Below are 10,452 nucleotides of genomic sequence, written 5' to 3'. Positions count from 1 at the left end.
GGCGCCGTCCCGGCCGCAGTGCGGGGCCTTGTAGGGGCTGAGTCGGGTGTGCGTCGGCCGTGCTGCCGCTCGGGGCCCGACCCGCGCTCCACGCGGGCTCGAGGTCGCAGAGCCCCGCCGGGGGCTTTCTCTCGGGCTGCCGGGCGCGGGCGGCTCCTCCCGTGGGGCTGCGGCGCCGGAGCGTGGTGGAGCGGACCGGGCGCTACCCGCGCACGCTTCGGGGCCACCGGAGCCACCTTTTCCGTGCGCGTGGACGGAGAAATTTCCCTCCTGGGCCGGGGTTTCCCCTGGTGGGGCGCTTGGGCTGGCGTGGGACCTTGGCGCCCCGGGCTTGCAGGACTCTTAGCCACTGCGTAGGAGGCTGTGCCCCCGGAAAGGGACGGGGGACGGGAAAAGGAAGCGATTATTATTATTGGGGGTGGGAAGGTATGAGGTCTGGGCGCGGGAATTACAACTCCTTGAATGAGGGAGGCTTGAAAGACGAAGCCGGCCACGGCAGAATAGGCTGGGAAAGTCGGAACTGAGTGCAGGGACTTTGCAGTGCTGGCTTGCACCACTGATTTACAGGCTTCTGTTCTTTGGGCGCCTCTAGCATGCGGGCAGGAAGCGGGAGGGACTGCCTTTCTTTTTTCTTTTCTTTTTTTTATAGTGCCCTTTAAACCTGTGACTTGCGAACTTGAATCTGCACTTGGAGTGTCTGGCCCACGCCCGCAACTTGTGTTTCCACTGTTCTCTCCAGTTAGACGCGGCAGCTTTTATTTATTTTTTTTCCCTTTTCTTGTTCGGTGTTTTGAGGCAGGGTCTCACTGTATAGTTCAGGTCAGCCTTAAAGTCTGTATTGCCCCAGTGCCTCAGCCTCCCTAGTGATGGGATCATAGGTGAGCACTGTCACAACCGCCTCGCTGTCACTGTTTTCTTTTGTGTTTGTCTTTTTGAGACTTAAGTTTCACTGTACAGTTCAGGCCGGCCTTGAACTCATTTTATAGACCAGGCTGGCCTCAAACTTGTGGAGATCCTCCTGCCTCAGCCTCCTGAGTGTTAGGATTATAGAGGTGCACTGCCACACTCGCCTGTTACTGGCTTTTTTTTTTTTTGTACTGGCATTCAAAATCAGGACCTCACATTGTGCGACTGAGCTATATCCCTGGCCTCTGTTACTGTTTTTGACATTAACTTTCTTTTTGAATTTCTTACTTTACATTTTACCCCTAAATCTAAAGGCTTCCTTAGGGCACAAGATTTAAGTAAAAAGATTGACAATGGAGACCAGCATATAAGTTCGAGCACTGCATTTTCTTTTTTCTTTTTGTGCCAGGCCCTGGCTATGCAGCTCAGGAATGTTTTGAGCGCACTAGGTAGCCCAGGCGAGCTACGAACTCATGTCAATCCTCTTGCCTCAGCATGCCAAGTGCTGGAATTACAGGCATGAACCAGAACCACGGCTGGTGAGGGAGCCCGGCTTTTTCTGATTGGTTTTGTATTTAACCTTGAGTTTATCTGTCAACCTTTCTGAGTCTCATCTTCCTTACACTCCTCACCTCCAAATAAATGAGTGAAAGGAAAGGACACTACCTGTCATAAAGCTTCTACTGTTAAGGACCTGGCTATAGGTTCCTAGGGTCATTAAGCAGCTGTGTGTACTGGAGGGCTGCAGTGACTTGAAGCAAATGAAGCATCTTTTCGTTCTCACATTTTAGGTGGCCAGGAGGGCAAGAATCCTGTTGGGCAGAATATGGAGATAAACTCGTGCTTAGATGGTGGAGCGGGAAGTAGCGTGAGAACACTAGGCTTTGCTCAGAATGATCCTGCCAGCTTTTGGGCTGGGTGCTTGGTTAATGGAAGTTTAGCACTCAGTTTCATGGTGACAAGAAATTGTGAGTGACTCGAGGTCACTGGCCAGTATGGGTGAGTCTGGCAAGTGTCCGTGCTACTGTGAGCACCGTGGGAGCTTTCACGTATGTTTATTCAGCACAAGCCCCAAAGATTCTGGCACTTTCCACTGTCCTTGCCCAGAGCCTGCATGACTGTTTGAAGTGTAGCCTGAAATGATGGCTTACAGCAGGCTGCTTCTGTCCTGTCATTGTGCAAGTGGGGAATACCCTTTTCTTAAATGCAAAGAAAAAGCATGAAATTGACCCGCTTTGAGCTGCCACTGGTGAGAGAGGCAGACAGATCTATGAACATGCAGTTCGAAAGGGAGGAATCCAACTTAGACTCCTCATCTGGATCTTGTGGTGCCTTGGCAGGTTCCAAGTTGGCATTGTGTAGATGTGACACCTAAATGTAGTTGTGCAAAGAAAGTGAGCTACAAAAGATTGAGGATAAAGGGGTGTGTGCACACGTGTAAAACAGTATAGAAGGACCTTAAGAGGGAACAGTCAAACACCAGCTATTAATACTTTGATTCCCACTCTTAATCAAGATAAGAAAGCAGGGTGATGGCAGGGTGAAGAACATTCTAGAAAAAAGCCTTGCATGGTGGCATGTGTGTTATGTATGCATCTGTGTCAGCTCTTGAGTCCTTACCAGGGTGTTGTGATTCTTACTGTATTTCCATACCTGTCACTTCTTTTGGAGTGAAGCTTGTCACCCTCCTTGAATCCCTGTTTAGAAAAGAAGGGCATCTGACTACCCCCAAATTTTTCTAAATTATTTTCTCCTTTAATAAGGGGTACTTAGTGAGAAATCCACGTGTGAGGTCTTCAAAAACATTTATTTTAATTGATGATAATGAGTCAAAAGGCTTTACTCTTGGCATGTGAGTATTGGATGTGACTCAAGAGTGAGTCAAATGCCTGTGGAGCCTGGATTCATGTTTTTTTCCCATTTGTCAGTAATCCTTCCTAATGCTGCAGTTCCATGATGTGATTTTAGTGGAATTACAGTAAACTTGAACCACTTAGTTATGTTATTGTTGCAATTGCGTAGAGCTCAGTTAGCAAGGCAAGCTACCCAGTATCCTGCAGCCACCAGGAACCTGAGAACAATGGTAGGTTGGGGCTGCTGGTGCTGTTCAGGGGCAGGCTCAAGAGAGGACCCAAATATTCTTTTTTGTTTTTGCTAGCAAAAACTCATCTTTGGTCATGTTTTAGGTGAAATATTAGACTGTGAGGACACTTGAGCCCAGAAAACATTGTGAGATTTTTTTTTGTTTGTTTCTTTGAGATAGGGTCTCACTGTGCCATTCAGGCTGGGCTTGAGCTCACTTTGTAGCCTAGGCTTATCTTGAACTTGCAAAGATCCTCCTGCCTCAGCCTCCGAAGTACTGGGATTACAGGTGTGCAGACATGAAATTTTTCAGTCTGAGGCTAAGAAGAATATACATGGCCCATGTTTCTGTAGTTCAAGCATCTCCTCTGGGCTGATAGTGGACAGACACATGCTTGTTCCTGGTTTTAGAGGGCAGGTGAGGTGCTAGATGTGCAGACCTCAGTGAGGTGCCATCATCCCTCTGCTCTTTGGAGCAGACAGTGTCCCCTGCAGCTGGCCAGTCAGCTCTGGAAAGTTCTAACAATCCTGCTTTCTATGCCAGCTTCTTGGATGGGGCATATCTCTACTTCCTAGACACGGTTGGTGGTTGATAAATGCTGATGAAATGGACCAAATTTGTATCAGGATTTGTATAGGGAGGCAAAGTGACTTGTATCACTCATGTTTAGAACTTAATTTCATAAGACATCTTTTTTAATAAATTAAGAACAGAGAGTTGCTTGGAAAATGTGGGTTTACCAAAAAAAAAAAAATGTTTGGTGTAGGGATTCTTTTGTGCCATTACTGCAAACTTCATTGGGGCAGCCTATGGATTGCTTTCTCAAGTTACTTAGTACAGTTTTTAAAATTCAAACACCCCAAAAGGGTGGCCAGATAGCTCAGTGGACTAAAATGCCTGCTTCGGCAAGCACAGGGACTGGGGTTCGATCCCTGCACTGGCCCTGCACCCGGTCTGAGTCGGCCATCAAGACCAGGCTTGGAGGGTCAGGGAGATGGCTCAGTGGAATAAGCGCTTCCCTGGCAAGCGCAAGGGCCTGAGTTCAATCCCCGGCTCCGCAAAAAAAAAAAAACAAAACAAAACAAAACAAAACAAAACAAAACAAAACAAAACCAGGCTTGGTGGTGCGTGCCTATAATCCCAGTGCTTGGGAGGCTGAAAACAGGAGGATCACTAGAAGTCCGATCTACATAGTGAGATCCTGTAGGCCCTGTAGGCCCTGTACCAAATACATAAAAAACAAACAAAAAACCAAAATGTGAACACCCCAAATGTGCAGCATAGTGTATGTGCTTCTGTAACAAGATGCAGAGCAGGGCTAATAGCTTACAATTTCAGAGTAGAGCAGATTGAAATCAATATTTCAGATGTAATGTGTGTGATATGAAAAGTCTGATTTTGTTGGTGATCATGGCAGGGGAGTAGTTGATAATATGTGGATTTTGGTACTGAAGTTAAGAAAATGCTACATTTGAAGTACTGAAAGTAATGGTGTATATTCCCACCCCGGTTTACTCTGGACTCCGGGCCTTTTAGGAGTCCTTGGATCCCAAATTTGCATCCGATGCTCAAGGGAGAGAACTGAAAATGCTTGTTCTGTGTTTTATGAGTTCCTCTTGCTTGGAGTAATTGCTGCTTCATAATTGCTCCTGGGGCTAAGCATTGCCCTAAGGGTACTCAGTACAAAAGATTTTAGGTAAACCTCATAACAACTCTGGTAGGTTTTGTTCTCCCCATTTTAGAGGTAAATAAAAGTGGATATAGGGGCCCATGCCTGTAATCATTGTGATCTCAGCACTCTGGGAGGCTGAGGCCAGAGGATCAGGAATCTGTGTTGAGCCTGGGAAATGATCTAGTAAGACCCTGTTTCAAAACCAAGCCAAACCCAACCCCAAAAAAGCAACAATTAAAAAAAAGATTAGGGGTGTTGCTCCATGTAAACCCAGAATATTAGTACCAGGGAAACAACAACAAAAAAAGAAAAACGGGGCCATTTAGTGTTTCAGCCTCTAAGTGGTGGAGCTGGAATTCAAGGCCATATTTATTTGTCAGGGCCTTTGCTGCTTCTTAGTTTAAGGCAGTAATTCTCAGAAGGGTGCTTTATTCTTCTCTTCCCTACTCTGTAGAGGACATTTGGCAGTTTCTAAAGATATTTTCTTTCTTGTAAATTTTTGTTTTTATTAGCACGTTTGCAGTACATAATCATTTCATTCATCAGAGAGGTTGGTACATTCATGTGGAGAGTTCTTTTAACTTCCTTTTCCCCTCCCCCTCCCTCCCACCTCCCTGTCCCTCCTTCCCACTTCCCTCCCCCTCCAACCTCCTCCTTCTACCTCCCCATCCTTTCCAATTTGCAGAAGATCTGTTTCTTATTGTCTATCTTTTATCTTGCTTTTAAATTTATGCTTCAGAAATGTTTTTGGTTGTCCCACTTGGGGTGGTACTACTGGCCTCTAGTAAGTACAAATAAAATTTTGCAAGAAAGCAAAGTATCTTTAACTGCTAAGCATCTTAATGCCCAGGACAGCTACTTTCCCAGGATTGAATGGCCAAAATGGCAATCATGCATAGAGTAGCTCTGTTTTAAGTTCTAAGGAGGCATTTAATTATTCTGGATGACAAATGGTCAGCAAAATTTCCTGTGTCCTTTTTAGAAGTCTGTTACACACATAAATGATAAGGGAAGAATGAGCCCTACTTCCAGCATTTTAGGAGCCAGGAGTAGATCAATAATACTTCCTACCCTTCCTGCTGATTTTTAGAACCTTTGGCCCATGCGACAAACTCTCTTTCTCCTCTATACTTGGTGAGCTGCTTGCTAGTGGAAGCATATCTTTGTAGGTTTTATTTTTTATGTATTTAGGATGTACAGGGTGTACAGGGCTCTCACTTCGTAGATCAGACTCATAGTGATCCTCCTGTTTTCAGCCTCCCAAGTGCTGGGATTACAGGTGCGTGCCACCACGCCCAATCTCAGTGCACCCTAGGGGCACAGCAGGTTGGGGATTGAATCCTGGTCCCTGCATCTGCCTAAGCAGGTGCTTTAGTCCACTGAGTTATTGGGCTGGCCTTTCCTTTGTGTTTTAAATAACTATCTAAAGTATAAAACCTAAAAAACCCAGTTTGGATTGCATTTGGCATTTTTCTTTTCCAGAGCAGGAAGGTTTTTTCCCCCTCTTCCTGCATCAGCATCCTTCCTCTTCCCTTCCACTCTCTCCCTCATTGTCATAAAGAAACACAAGTGCCAGTGTGGGTGTAACAGTGGAGTCTTAGGGGGCTGATGCCTGGGAGGAGGGACAGCAGGGTTGGGGCCAGCCCTAGATTGAATGAGTCACAGCCTTGAGGGGGTGGGCTCCTGGTATTTGCATTTTTAATCATCTTCCGACCTGTAATCTGATGGTGATTAAACTATGAGAACCAGCTTCTCATTAAGAACAAAGACCTATACATGGCACATACCTGTAATCCCAGCACTTGGGAGGCTGAGGCAGGAAGATCAGGCCAGCCTGGGCAAAAAAGAAAACAAAACAAAAGCCCAGAACAACGCATAACAACAACAGCAAAAACCTGTGACAGAAATCTTGCAACACACCCACCTCGTCCCAACCACCAGTCCTAGCATCCTGCTGTTTCTACGTGCTATATGCTGTTAAATCCACTGCTTATCTGTTTCCTGGATTCAGTTTCTTGGCCATAGCCTTACCAGTTGGGGAGAGCCTTAATCCCTGTCACTGTTCTGTCTTTAGAGCCCTGCCCCTGTGGGTCCCAGGTAGCCCCTGGATGAAGTCTACACTCTGCAGTCCCTTTCTGCCCTGCCTTCCCTTCCTCCACCCCACCCCACGTGGGCCTGAGTCCCTTGACGTTGTGAATAGCCAGGAGGCACCTGGACTCAGAACTGAATAGCTTTATGTGTGTGTAGGGGACCTCTCTGTGTGCTTCTTTCCACGCTGGTCTCTCCACACACCCTAATTGTGTTTGAAAGCATTTTATGGACTGCTGGGGAGGTCCTTGGTCCGCTTGGGCCTGCCTTCCTCTGGCATGCCCTTGTGCTTTCTGGTGAGCCTTTCCTTTATTAAGCTCTCTTTCCCCAACTCTGCAGAAGATCCTTAATTGCACTGATCGCCTTCCAGATGACTCCAGGCTGAATAATCTCCTAGCGTTGGGAATTTGTTTTATGGGCTTACAGTAAAAAAAAAAAAAAAACACAAAAAACTATATAACCATAATGGTTCTATTTATAGAGTAGTGCCTACACTATACATACCCTTTTCTTTAAACTGCTAGAGTTTAAGGAAAGTCAGCAAATTGGTGGAGTTAGTTTGTCATTTCTGTCAAGCTGCCCCTTGTTCTCATTAGGTAGTTCTCTCTTGTTTCACGTGGTTGGGGAGGGCTGGGCTGGGGAAGAAACTGACCCCATGAGCAACGTGCGCACCTCCTAATGGGGGAGAATGCTTTTTCAAGTAATCTGAAGCCCTGGCCAAGCCATTAAGGAGAGTGCTTTCTCATCGAATAACCAGTAGACAGTTTGTCTGATGTTTTTGAGACAAAGCTGGTTTGATTTTGGCCGTGGACGAGTTAGCGATTTGGACTTCTCATCTACCCCCTTTGTGTATAATTGTGATGGCTTATTGGGTTGGCAGTCACAGGCTGTAACTGTCTCCCTAGGAGATGAACTCTCAAGTGCCACGGTTTTTGAGAGCTTTGAAAAATGAAAGATTTTGGCTTGGGATTGGATATCTGGAAGATTTGGAATTAATGGGCTTTGTAATTTGAATTATGACCACTGTGATTATACTAAGTTGGTTGTACAAACCCTTCGCAGGTAAGGATTGGTTATACAATTATTGGCATAGTGGCATACACTTAGAACACAGAAGGCTGAGCCAGGGGGAATCATGAGTTGAAGGCCAGCCTGGGCAACATAGCAGTAAGACCTGGTGTCCAATAAATAAATAAATAAATAAATAAATAAATAAATAAATAAAAAAAACTGCCCTGTGGTTTGGTGTCTGTCTTTATGGAATCAGTGTGATTCCAGCTGTTTTAATCCACCATTTCACTGCAGTTGTAACCCAAGCCTACTGGTGTGTGCTGTGGCTCCAACCACCATTTCATGGTAGTTTAATTACAGGCTCAGTTCTTTTGAAAAATTGGGAAACCTCCTCAATTGAATCTGCAAACCAAGTATGCAAACCATGCACAAATGCCATTTTAAACCCTTACAGCTAGGCACTTGTCCAGACCCCAGGAAAAACAACTTTGCAGCCCTAAGGTGTGGTGGGCCTGGATCTCATTAAATGGATGCTGTCATCTGTGTTCCCAAAGGGGCCACTGAGGAAGTGACACTGCTAGTGATCAGATGCAGTTAGGTGCTAAGCCTCCTGAAAAAGGAGCTGAGAGAAGCGAGTAACATGTTTTAGGTTCTTGGGTCAAACTGACTCTGGGTAGTTTAACAGGCACCTTCTTTTCTCCACTCTCCATGACGGCGCCGATGAGAGCCGGATCCCACACACTGTGCTGTGGGGTGGAATGCGCAATAAAATGTTTGGAAGAATGTCAAGTGATACATAAAATACTTAGCACTAATTGCAATACTTAGGACCAGGTACTTTGAAATTGTGCCAGTGGATAGATGCTCAGTTCTAAAGAGGTGTGAATTTAACTTAGTGAAAGATTTGGAAAGTTCTGCTGGCAACAGGAAAAGTAGAAAATAATGGGTTGGCCTGTGATTTGAAGACTAGTCCATGTTATTTAAAGGGCCGTCCTAAGTTGGTAAAGAGAATTTTTAAAGGATTCTTTGATTTTTAAGGTACCACTTAGATGTTTGCATTACATAACTACCTTCTTCCCTAGAATGAAATTTTTCCACTGAGACTCTTTTTCAAAATTTTTAAAAATGTATTTGATTGTTGAAGGTTCTTACTGTACAGCTCAGACTCATAGTAATCTTCCTGTTTTGGACCTCCCCAGTGTTGGGATTACAGGCATGTGCCACTACACCCAGATGACCAGCTCAGCCAGCCCTGAGGGTGGGGGCTGGTGCTGCATGTGGTGCCCAGGACTGAACTGTGGTCGCTGTATTTGCCTAAGTTGGCCTAAGCAGGGGCTTTAGTCTGCTGAGCTATCTTACCAGCCCCCTAGTGAGACGCTTGAGCAATTTTGAGGCTTCTATTTTTTTTTGAGACAAGGTTTCACCATGCAGTTCAGGCTGACCTTGAGCTCACTTTGTAGACTAGGCTGCCCTCAAACTCATAGCGATCCTCCTGCCTCAACCTCCTGAGTGCTGGGATTACAGACATGCACCAGCTTGCCTGGCTTGAGGTTACTCTTAACATGGAATTTTCTCTTGCAGCACTGCAGATCATAAGATGACTGTGACATGCACCAGACTATTGCGGGTTTCTGAGCCAGCCTTAGAGCATCTTGATCAATATAGTGTTTCTCATACTGGGTTCCACAAAGAACCCTTTTGCTTAAGAGTATTCTCAGGACTGGTGCCTTGGATCGTGCTTTGGGAAGCAGTGACAGCTCTCACAAATGGGATTTCACATTGAATCTTTAGGCAGTGTAATGCTGAAGCTAAGTGGCCAAGTTCTAGGATTTTGAGGGAGACAGTCATGGGCCTTTCTCTGCAAAACTTTGATGGTTTTGCATGTGATTTTTTCTTGTTTGAAGAATGTGGCCTAGGTATTAGAGGTAAGAGCTTACCTTGAACTCCCTTTGATATGAGGTGCAAGAATGTGATAGGAATTTTTTTAAAAAAACTTTTTGTGAATGTTTGGTAGAGTTCCTGTGATTTTTTTTTTTTCGAAAACATAATCTGGCTTTACTTGAAGAGGTGACAGAAGTTGTTCAAGTAGTGATCTGCACATTTTTCTTTTTTCATGTACAGTAATTTTCTGTTATTTTTAAAAGCTGCTAACTTCAGACCATGTACATTGGAAAGGACAATATAAAAAGGAAACCTTGCTATAATCCTACTGTAAGTACATTGCTGCTTTGAGGTGTGCAGATGGTTTGCTCTTGTAGCATGCATACTGAAAGAAGACAACACAATGTCTTGATTCAAATCACTGAGTTTCTGGGCATGGTGTCACTTGCATGTGATACCAGCATTCAGGAGGTTGAGGCAGGAGAATTGCTGTGAGGTCAAAGCCAGCCTGGGCTCCATATGGTAGTGAGTTCAAGGCCATCCTGCGATATATAACAAGACCCTGTCTCAAACCAAAAACAAAACAAAAAGAGCCCTAAAATAAATAAAATTGCTTGGTTTTGGTCCGCAGCTGCTTGGGTTTGAATCTTGACTCCACCACTTACTGTGTGACCTTAAGCAAGTTCTTAACCTGTCTATGCTTTACAGAGCTGGCTGTACCTTCATGACTGTTGAATAGCAGCCATGACAGCAGCCACACTTGGCCTTGTTAGCCATCTTCGGGGGAAGTCATTCAGTCTTCTACCACCGA

General features: G+C 45.2%; 1 protein-coding gene across 1 annotated transcript in view; it reads left to right on the top strand.

Annotated features, from left to right (window-relative positions):
* Sms (spermine synthase) overlaps window positions 1-10,452 on the top strand; it is a 53,081-nt gene that overhangs the window by 611 nt on the left and 42,018 nt on the right. The gene's annotated exons all lie outside the window — the stretch shown is intronic.

The sequence above is a fragment of the Octodon degus genome, unplaced genomic scaffold, assembly GCF_000260255.1.
Source record: "Octodon degus isolate 3935 unplaced genomic scaffold, OctDeg1.0 scaffold00041, whole genome shotgun sequence".
Classification (NCBI taxonomy): Eukaryota; Metazoa; Chordata; class Mammalia; order Rodentia; family Octodontidae; genus Octodon; species Octodon degus.
This window is presented reverse-complemented; position numbering and strand designations above follow the sequence as displayed.